Genomic DNA, 11,483 nt, shown 5'->3' on the forward strand with positions numbered 1-11,483 from the left:
GGAGCCACCTTTGTGGCCCACGGTGCCACCATCCCTGCACCCAGCCGGTGATGGCCAATAATGAATAGGTAAGTGAGTGAACGAATGGACAGAACTACAGATCGAGATTGTTCCTAAGTGTGTTGGGTGAAGTACAGACCCAAGGTCCACCCGACTTGAGGCTCGACAGGCGTCTTTCCAACAACTCAGTCTCAACTCGCTGCCTTAACAGAGCTGGCTGAAGCTGGGATGATGAATTCATTTGTTGCCTCTTCTGTCTTCCCAGCATGCAAGGCTCTGGGTCGCCACAGGGAGGGTACCCGCCTTGCTAGTGTGCAGTGTCGCCTCTGATTGTCCCCCCCTTGACACGGAGACACTACCAATGCTGCCCTTGGTGTGATCACTGTTATATCCAAGGGCCTTACATCAATAGGAGAGATTTTGTAACAATCACCCAAGATCTCCAACATGGAAGGTGCTGCCTGAGTGGTAGTGAGCACCCCGTCACTGGAAGCATACAAGCAGCAGCCAGGGAAGGATTAATGAGGGGTGCTAGGGAAGGGATTCGCACCTTCGGTGGCACAGGATGTGGATAACCTTTGAGCCCTGGGTGCCTTGATTCTGTCTTCCGATTCCCAAGCCCATCAGTGGGGAGCCTGGGAGCACAGGCTGTCCCCCCATCCTCACGAAGGAGGCAGTGTTGACTGGGCTCTTCCTGTGTGCCGGGCAAGGTGCCGGGTGCTGGGGCTCTGGGGGTAACCAGGACCCAGTCACTGTCCTTGGGGAGCTCATAGCTCTCGGGAGTCAGACGCACACACAGCAGCAATGGAGACAGTTCACGGTGACCGGCGAAGGGCTTGATGGGCAGGAGGAGAAAGAAGAAGCTATCCATGACCCCAGGCATCTGCAGTCCTTAAAGCGCCCATTAGAAACTCTTGCTGTCTTCCTTCCTACTAAAGTGACTTGCATCTAGTTCAGGAATGTTCCCTTCGACTGGCATTCTGCTCTTAACTTCTCTGTCACCTCATCTTTACACTGGGCGTAAAAAACAATTCACTTTGCTGGGCTGTTGTGAGACAGAAACTGAACGTTCGTAAAGTGCTCCCCAAATCTAGGCACGAACAGGTGCTTTGGCCTGCTGACAAGGAGGTGTCCTCTTTATTCGCAGTGGGGTTAGGGCCCTGGCTCCACTCCTAACTAGCTGTCTGACCCTCTGCGGCACCTGAGAAGCGGGGACATAAAAATACCCGCCTCTAGGAGCTCATCAAGTGTGGCATTAGAGGAGAAAGGTTTGCAGGCTGGAAATGCTGATTCCTATTACTCTCATGCTTACTGTGATTCTCATTGTGAAACTGTCCCTCAGAGCCCCAGGAGGGTGGGGGAGGGCGTGCGTGAAGGTGGAACCCCCCCTCCCCCCCCCCCCCCCCCCCCGGGAGGCCAGCTGGGGGAGGGTCACTCCCCTCCAGCCTTCCACTGGAGCCTGGGCGCAGCTGGGTCTCAGGTTGCCTGCCCCGGTCACCCTCAGCAGGGGTGACAGCACCTTCATGGTGCCTGTGTCCGTGTCGGTGCACGCACTCTGACCCGTGCAGCTGGGTGGCACGTGGGTGAGGGTGTGCCCGGAGGGTGGCGTGGGCACAGGAAATGCCTGTACCTGCGGCCAGAAATCACTTGTGGATTGTGAATCCCTCGGGAGGAACGCGCAGGCAACTGGATTTCAGAGACTCGGCAGAGGGACTAGTGCGGGCATCCGGGGAGGAAGAGGAGGAGAGGGGCTAGGGGAATGCCCACTGGGCCTCGTCTTTGGGGCCGAGGCCTGGCGACTGGGTGCACAGTGATCCCCCTCCCTGGGGATAGCGGGCGGGGTACAGAGAGGAAGAGACTGTCGTCAGAGGCCCTTGTGGTTGAGGACGGGGGTGTTAGAGCTGACAGACCTGGGTTCAAATCCTAGGTATGGATCACGGGCCAGTGCTTTCATTTCTGTGAGCCTCAGTTCCCTACTTCCTGGGGGTTTCTGGGAGTTAAGCCCCTTGGCAAGGACTAGGCATTATTGTTGCTATTATTGGTAGCAGCCCAGCAGAAGAGAGGGAGAGGGCCTCCGCAGGTGCTGGTGTTTTGTAAACTGTAAAGAGGGAGCTCTGAGATACGAAAACTGTCGAGCCACGGTTAGCTAAAGCTGCCATGAGGAGCGCCATTTTGGTCCCAGATGGGAGGGCCGTTGTCCCAGGGAGTGAGGCAGAGGAGTTAGGCTTTCGTAACGCCTACCGGTTTCCCTTCCTGGTTCCCCTCACTTCCTCCAGATTTTCCTTCCTGGTTACAGAGCCTGTCTGGCAAGAAGACCTCCGGGGGCTTCCTCTCCGCTGCTGGTCGCCGGCTGAGCGCCCCTTTGGGGACCGTGAGGAGCAGCTGCGGGATCAGGCAGGCCTCCCCCACACTGCCTGCCCCCCGCCCCCAGCCTGGGGAGACTGGCCAGGCCTCCTTCCCTCCACCCCATTCCCTGGAGGCCGCCCTCCCTCCTATGAATCATCCTCACAGCCACCAGCCACACCGTTGGCTGTGGCAGCTCCTCACCTGTGGGAGAGACAACCCCTCGGGATGGGGGTGGAAGCGATGGGATTCAGCGATGGGGCCTAAAGTAAGGGTGGGACCGCTTGGGGGCCCCGAGGACCACAGCCAGCCCTCTCCTGCTTCCAGGGGGCCGAGGCTCCAGAGGCCAGGTCTGAGCAGGACTTGGGAGTTACGCCATCCTAGATGTAGGCACAAGGCCCTGGTCGTCTGCTAACTGGCTCTGGGGTCTTATGCAAGTTTCTCGGCTTCATCTGTCAGACGGAAAGAGGAAAATCACGACGACCTTCAGGGTACTTGGAGGATTAGGTGAGTGTCTACGTGTTAAGTCCTGAGCTCAGAGCCTGGTTCACAGTAAGTGCTCAATAAATGCTCATGGACGTAAGCACTGAATGAACACGTGGAAATGGCGGGGAGCCGGAGTGGGGGGCGGTACATGTGGCTGTCTGCAGGAAAGTCATCCTCCACCAGCTGGGGGAGTGAGGGGGATGTCCGGGTGCCTTGTCTCCTAGGCCCAGGACACCCAAAAACTCAGGAGGGACTATCCCTTGTGGGCACAGCTGACACTTTTGCAAACCAAAGGAGAGCTTCAGGCCGGGTCAGACTCTCAAAGTGCTGAGCCCTGCCGGAAAAAAGAACTGCCGTGTGGGTAGGGGGCAGCAGATTGGAGACCCCAGGACTGCCACAGTGAGAATCTACAGCAGCCACTCCGGGCTGGAAGGTCAGGGCCTTGGGTGTCTAGCTAGGGCTGGGGCCAGCGCCTCCCCCGCCTGCAGCCCAAGGGGATGCTGGGCCACCTGGGTTGCATACATCCAGAAGGCTTTATCATCATCTCAATAGATAGCCTTTTGAGCACTGACTGTGTGCCAGGCACTGGTCTGGGCACATTATATGTACTTAATAAATCTCAGGAGGTTGGCACCATTATTAGCCCCGTTTTAGATGAGGAAACTGAGGCCCACTGAGCTACGTAATTTGCCCGAGGCCACACCCTAGAAAGCGCTGAGGTCAGGACTGGAACCCCAGGTAGTCCGGCCCAGCGCCCCAAATGGCTCTGACCGTGCTGCTGACGGGGGCGGGCAAGGATGGCCCCCGGACTCCTGCAAAGCAGTGCGCCACCCCATCCCCAATGCAGTCCTTCAAGTTTGGGACCAGGGCATCAAGGGCCAACGGGTTCTAATTCATAAAAATCCCTTCGGAGAAATGGTTCTCAAAGCAGGGTTACAAGGAACGTGTTAGAAACGCAACTTCTGGGTCCCAACTCGGACAGCAAACTCCGGAGGGAGGGAGTCCCCGGGGCGGCAATCTGCATTCCCGCAGGTGGATTCCGACCGACCGACCGGAGCTAAAGTCTGAGAACCAAGGCTCTAGAGTTTGCAAAGTGTATTCTCAGAAACCGACGCTTCGATAGTCTTCGGCTTGTCCAGGTAGAGCGAACTAACGAGTCTCCCTTTGCCAGAGTTCGCATCCGGGAAGCGGATGAGATGGGCCCGGAACCCACGGCGGTCGGTTCGGGAATGATTTTGCCGGCGTCCTTGGGGCCAGAGCGCCCACCCTGGGGGGGCGACGGAGGGGCTCTGAGCCGAGGGGCTGCGGGGGCGGGGCGGGGCGGGGCCGGGTGGGGTGGGGTGGGGGTTGGGCCAAAGGGGCGGGCCGTGTGTATTGTTCCCCGGGAAGGGCCCCAGCCCCAAGCCACGCGAATAAAGCCCGGCCTGCCATTTTGAGTGATCGGTTTATTAATACTCGCGGGGCCGCTGCCGAGGCGGATCGCAGCAGCCTGGCGGCCGCGCGGCATCGTTACGTAACCGCTCCGGGGAGCGGCGCAGGGCCGGCGCCGGGCCGCGAGCTAAGGCGGGCTGGGGGTTCCGGGCGGGCGGAGGAAGCACCTGCCGCGGAGTCCGCACCCAGCGCGCCCCTTCTCCCGCGCCCGTGGCGCGTTAACCCCTGCGTGGCTGGCCGCAGCCCTCCGCTCCCGGTCGAGGGGCTCTCAGAGGCGGATCCCCTGTCCTCGGGGACCCCCCCCTCCCCCGCCGCCCGGAGGTTGAGCCAGGGCTTCCCCTCCCCCAGTCACCACCGCCTCCCCCTCGTCCCACGCTCACTCTGAGCTGAGAGAGGGAAAAAGGCCGTAGGGCGGCCTGTGGGTGCAAGACGCGTGGTTTGCGCATCCAGCTCACCTCTGCGAGGTGACCCATTTTACAGATGGAGCTTTGAGGCTCCGAAAGGGTTGGCTTCAGGCGCCAAGAATTCCAGCCCACGAGGGTGTCGGCCCCAAAGCCCACGTTTCGGCCCTCGCACCCCACAGCAGGTCTTTGTAACCTCCGTGGGTCGGTTGGTGCCTCGCCTTTTCCATCTGGGGTCCCAGTGCCAGGATGCTATTGAGGGGGTGGAAAGGACTGTGTGCGTCCTTGGCCTCAGGGCTGGGAGAAGGGGTTTGGCTCAGGCAGCACTGGAGCTGGAGTCCGCCGAGCACACGGTGCCAAGGACATGCCACGGCTGTTTGGGTGGTGGGGGTCAGCATGCCAGGCCTGGCCTCCACATTCCCCACCATGCCCAGACGCTGAGAACCAGCCCGTGCCACACCCCACACGCTTGGGTGCTCAGCCCTCGTGCACTTTGCCCAGGCTGGGCCCTCTGCCAGAAATGCCCTCCTCCCACCCACCGTGCAGTGTGCCAACTCTGGGAAGTCTGTCCCGGCACCCCCACTCCGCCCCGCCCCCTACATCAGTGACCCTTCAAGGCTGTCTCTTCCAGCCCTCGGAGCACCTGGTGACAGCTCCTAACACATTGCGTTATGGGGGCTCTTGTTACCTGTCTGCCCCCATTAGGCCATGTCCTTTGGGACAGCGGCTCTGTGTCTGCTCATCCTAGAACTCGCCCCACCAGGCCTGGGACACACTGGGCCTCTCCCAGCACTGGGTAAATTTGAGATGACGAGTACAGCCCTCAGGTACATTTACTGCTTGGTGACAGTCTTCGGACCCAGACCACAGAACGCCACACACCTGCCAGTGGCTCTGCGAACTCCTAGCTGGGTGGTCTTAGTTAACTTTCAGAGCCTCTCTGGGCCTCTGTTTGCCCGTTCGTCACAGGGGTAACAGCAACCCCAGGCTCGCCAGGTTCGGTAGCATTTATTGAGCACTTACAATACGCAAGAGACTTCGTGCACAGTACACAGCAGCCATGAGGACGTAGGAGCTGTTACCGTCTCCGCTTTAGAGATGAGCTCTCACCAAACGGCTAGCTGATAAGGGGCAGAGCCTAGATTCAAACCCTGGTCCATATCTCCTAGGTTTCTCGTCTCCAATTCACGGGATTAGTCTGACGATTCGATGAGAAATAATTAAGGACCGGCATACAGTAGGCGCTCAAGGATATCTCTGCACCTTCATTTGCAAGGTCCCAGGGTAGCTCTCCTTTGGCCCCTCAGTGCCCCCCCCCCCCATCCTCAGACCCCAGGGCATTCTGGGAGCCCCTCGCTGGGGGAGGGGGTGGGGCCGGAGGAGGGGCTTGCAGGAAGCCTTGGCAGAAGACGACTCGCTGGCTTCTGAGCGTAAATAAATTATTGTTTTACGTCCTCATATAAGAAAAGGGTACAGTGTGAGTTTGCCAATCTAAGCATGTTAGGCTGCGGCTTCCCTGTGTTTTGCCAATTGCTGACATGTGTTTTCAGCCCCAGGCAGTAAACAGAAGCCCACTGTGCGGGGCTGCTCCCGCCGCCCGCCGTGGGGAAGGGCCTCCGACCCGGCCAGAGTAGGTGCCAGTGGGGATGCTGAGGCAGGGACAGAGTTCCCGTGGGCTTCCTCCAGGCCATGGGAACTCAGCGGGACGCCTCGCCTCTCTGAGCCTCGGTTTACACCGCTGACGCTGGGCGGATTACCAGCGCCCTGTCTGCTTCACACGGTGAGAAACGGTACTGCGGAAATGCTTCGCACCGACAATGATAACATTTGTTGTCATCATTCTGGATCTTGAGGGCGGGAAGAGCACCGCACTCCATTTTGCCCCTCCTGGACCTCTTCCCCTCAGCTGCTGCCACCTGCCCTAACATGCCACCCAGCCAACCTAACCCAAGGCATTGTCACCTCCCCCCCCCCCCCCCCCCCCCCCCGGGGACAGCCGTCTTTCCTCCTTACTGGTCCCCCCAGCTCTCAGCTGTGCCCCCTGCAAGTCAGTCTTTCCAGGAGAGCTTTGAAAAAGTTGACCGATGATTGGGATCTCGCTTAGGATAAAATCCAGACTCGTCGCTGTAGATGGTGTGGCCCTGCTTGTGCTGGCTCTCCCTTTTCTCCTGGCGCTCTGGCCGCACCGAGTCCACCTTCCTAGTCCTTGTATCCCCCGAACATTTCTACACGCCCCCCCCCCCCCCCCCCCCGCCCCTTGAGGGCAGAGACTTTATCTATCTCACTCACCACTGTGTTCCCAGCACCTTACTCCAGGCGTATTACAGAAGCTGAGGCAGGGGCAGAATAATTACTGCTAATTAATGACATGTAGAGCAGGGCCACTCCTATTTCAGAGGGAGCCTTGCAGTACACAGCCTGTGCAACAGTACATGGCGGCCAAGGGTAAAGGCCATCCTAGATCTGCCACTTTGTTTTGCAAGATTTGTAATAAACTTTAAAGTGTTGCGGCCAAAAACAAGGAAGGAATGAATGCATGCAGACGCACATATACACATAAAACGAGTGAGAAGCGGAACTCCATTTTTGCCTCAGAGAAACTTGCCATCTGGTGGAGAAGACAGACCGAGCCAGATGCTACTCCCAGTTGCCTTCTTGTGCATCACTCTGTCCCCTACCTGGGCTTGTCCTGTGTGCTGTTGCCTCTTCCAGGACTTTCTCCCCCTGTCATGCTCCAGTCCTCATGTGCTGGCTCTCGCTTATGCTGTTCCCACCTCGGTTCATTTCCTCTCGAAACCTTTCCCAACCGCCCTACGTGCCTCCCCCCATCTCTAACTCAAGGCTGGGCCACACAGAACCCCCCACCCCTTCCCAGCCAGCTGACCCCAGCAGTGCCCTTCAGGACATTATAGTGGATTTGGATTTGGCAGCTAGGTTCCAAGTGCCCAGGGCTGGCTGAGAGTTACTTCCAGACAAGACTGTGTCCGTTGGCTGTATCTTTGTGCCTAGCACAGGGCTGGCCCGTGGTGGGAGTCTAGAAGTGTGGGGGAGTCAGGGAGAGCCTGAGAGCAGAGGTGGGCGTGGCTGCCCTGGCCCTGAATTAGAACCCCTCCCCCCATGCCTCCAACCTCTGAAATACTCCCCCCCCCCCCACCACCACCCTCCTGCCTCCTGCCCCCACCCTGCTTTCCCTGCCCCATCAGAGGTCCAGGGCTGCCTGGAAGATGGTGAGAAATCCCACAGCCACCCTGGCCTCTCCTCTGTCCAGCCTTCCTGCTCCCTCTTTGCTGTCTTTTCCCTCTACTTTGCCTCAAGCAAAGTCCCCTCCCCCAAGCTGGTGAATGCCAACCGCGAAGAGGGAAAAAAAAAAAAAAGGCCACTTGGCACCATCAACAGTGAACAATAACCAATTTAAGGAGTAATCACTGCTGTAATGATTGTCGGAGCCCTCATCGCTGCAGAAAATCAGGCTGAGGCTCTGGGACTCTCCCAGGCTCCCCGAGCTGTGTTGTGTGGGTTGTTTAATAGCCAGGACCTCAGTGTCCCCATCTGTAAAGTGGAGGGAGTACCATCAGCCCAAGAGAACTGACCAAGTGTCACCTTGGTCTCGCGGTTCTCCCTGGGGCTGCAAACCAGAGGTGGAGGTGATAAGACCTGCGTGGGGCCCCTCCCGGGACATGTTCTTCCTGTGCGAGGCCAGTGGGGGGAACGCAGTCCCAGAGGTGGGCCTGGAGGGGTGACCCAGTAGGTTCACAGCTTAGTGGGGGTGGGGGTGGTCTCAGGAAAGTCTTCCTAGAAACGCCATTTCACTGAGTCGGGAAGGACGCGCATAGGAGCTATGGAAAGTGACGGAGTGATGGAAAGTCAGAGGAAAGTCAGCCTCTCATTTTATTCGTAGGGAAACTGAGGCTCCCAGAGGGCCACCGGATTTGTTCAAAGCCACCCACACACATCAGTCGCAGAGCCTGAATTGGAATCTGAGTGGCTCGATTCCTGTCCAGTGCTCTTTCTTATGATGCCAAACTAGCTCATAGCGACAATACGGACGGGGTGTTGAATTCTGCCTGAGAGTCAGGCTCTGTGCTAAATGCCTTACGCGTGTATATGCTGTTTCTTTTCCTCGCTGGATAATCCTGGATAAAGGGAGATTAGGATCTAGTTCCTGTTTTACCTGAGTGAGGTCCAGGGAGGTTAAATGCCTTACAAGGCACCCAGCGTGGCTGGCTTTTTGTAGCCTCTGCAGTCCCTCCGGGCTTCTCGGCTTCTCTGTTTTTCAGCACCATCTAACACCAGTGTCCCCCAGAGCAGAGAATGGCTTCTGCGCTGCATCCCCGGGTGGCCTGTGTTTCTCTCTCCTCTCTAAAGAGGGCTAGGCAGGGGCCCCTTCCCCAGAGGGGTGAGGAGGGAGGCTTGGGCTTTTCTTCAAAGCAACCTCCCACTTCCAGGAAGGGAAGCCGTGCGGTCAAGGAGAGAAGAGGTACACATTTCAAGTCCCCGTTCACAAGTCTGCCTCTCTAGGGCCCCTCCTGGAAATGCAGTCCCCCACCCCCCCCCCCGCCCCCCGGCGGGTGCCTTCCAGCTTTGAGGGAGGAAATCTGGAGGCACAGAAGGAGCCAGGGTGGGCCCAGGCCCAGGGAAGAGAGGGGACTCTCAGCAGCCAACGGGCTCCTGGCCCAGACTCCACACTGGGTGGGGCACAGGGACGCGGAGCTATCTCAGGAAATGGGGATATTGCTCTGGGCACCACAGAAGCAGGGCCACAAATCAAATGAATTCCAAGAATTCAATATCTTTTTTTAAATGCACCGAAGGGCTGTTGTCATTATCAGATTTCCTCACGGTTATTTTAGCGTCTAGTGCTGATTTTATTTAGGGATGCGCTGGGGAGAAGGGGAGACATCATCATCTCTCCAGGACTGGGGGCCTTTAAGTGTTATAACTGGGGGGCGGGGGAGGTGGAGATGATCTCAGGGCCATTCCTGCCCTCCCCTGGGGAGATGGCAGGGGACTGCTGTCTGGAAGCCACCAACTAAGGAGCCATGCGTACTCAGCACCAGGCCCGGCTGTCTGTGAAATTTACCTGGCGAAATTGCACGCTTTTGGGTCCTCAGTGTCGTCACCAGTAGAATGGGGATAATTAGTCCTGTCTTGCCTGAGTCTCAGACCTTGAACTGCCATTCAGGCTCAAAGCATAGGACAGAATGGCAGCCCCTGGGAGACCTGGGCATTTCCTGGGAAGTTGACCAAGAATGCAGATTCCGGGGCCCTTCCCCAGACCTCCCGGGCCAGGATCTAACCGCCCCCCACCCAGCCCCTCAAGAGAGCCCTGTGCTTGTCCTCTGAGGAGCTGTGAGGCCTCAGGCTGGTGTCTGGTGACTCAGCCTGGGCCCAGAGGACTGGCTTGGGGCCGTCTGAGGGCCTAGCCCTCTCTGAATGGTTGGAGGAGGGTTGGGCTGGGCAGCGTGAGGTGGGAGGGTGCTGTGCGTAGCAACAGGGGCCCCGTGAGGGTGCTGAGCAACTCTGTAAGAGAAGAGCAGACCCCGCCATCCCCAGCTTCCAGCTGGGCCTCAGGACTCCCCAGTCTGCACGGAGGGGTGGCAACCGGGCCATCTGCTCAGACGGGGGTGGGGGCAGGGGGTAGGCACCGGCAGGGAGTGCTGAATGGCCTCTCTGTTGGGACCCAGCCTGGAACAGATGGCCTGGGGGCCGCTGGCAGGTGAGGGGGCGGAAGGAGGCCAGACCGTCCCCCCCACCCCCCCTGCCCCATGCCAAGTCCCTGTTCCTGGGAGAGGAGGACCCCACAAGACTCTCATGGTGACAGCAGCCAGGAAGAAACCGGTTTAAGGGGATTAGTGGGCCCAAGAGAACAGCAAGCAGCGGGAGGGCCCCGAGAAATGTGGTGGTACCGGCAACCTCTGCGGGAGCCAGGACAGCCACTGCCCGGGGGGGAAGGAAGGTGCTGAAGGAGCCCCGGGAGCTCAGGGGCCACCCTGTCTAAACCCTTCCCATCCATTTTGCCGATGGGGAAACTGAGGCCTAGGAAGGGGCAGAGACCTCACATCAGCCAGCAAGTCAGTGACAGAGCTGGGAGGTGTCCAGGTGTCCCTGGTGCCCTGGGGCTCTTCCCACGACACCCCCTGCCTCCCTCCCCTCGGAACGGCCTCCCCCTCCTCCCTTCTCAGCCTGCTTCCCTGGCCTTGGCCCTGGCCAGCGCCCCCCGCCCCCAGCCACCCTGACTGCTCCTACCCTTCTTCCTGCCAAGACCCAGACCAAGCACCCACCTTCTGGAAATCTTGTAGCCCATCCGCAGAGCCTAAGCCTCCTGATTGGGAGGCCCGTCCACTGCTGGCTTAGGCTCGATCCCTTCACTGTAAAGACGTAACTGTGACCCAAAGAGGGAAGGGCGTTACGGTCCCCACCATCTCCTCCCATCTCCATCCCCCGGAAAACCACTCGGGGCTGTCTCTAAGCACGTGAGACAGGTACTCCCGGCCTCCCTGCTGTAAGGGGCGTTGGAGAGGTCCATTCTCCCGGGCTTCGGTTTTCCTTAAAAATATATTAAAAACACTCTCACCGTCAAGGACTCTAGTAAAACAAGGGTCCCTTTGGGCCCCTTTCTGCAAAGGAGATATTTTCTCCCGCTTGCTCTCCAGTCTTTTCCCACAGGGTCACATTTCGTTTCCTTTCAGAAACAGGCACTGAGCAGGAGAGGCTGGGCCGGTGGCCACAAGCGGCCACACCTGCAGACACTTGGCGACACCCGGTGAGACTGGTGATTGCTTCCCTGTGTGCCGGCTAATCACAAGGGGACCGCTCTGCAGA

Source organism: Prionailurus viverrinus, chromosome D1, assembly GCF_022837055.1.
Source record: "Prionailurus viverrinus isolate Anna chromosome D1, UM_Priviv_1.0, whole genome shotgun sequence".
In the NCBI taxonomy this organism is placed as follows: Eukaryota; Metazoa; Chordata; class Mammalia; order Carnivora; family Felidae; genus Prionailurus; species Prionailurus viverrinus.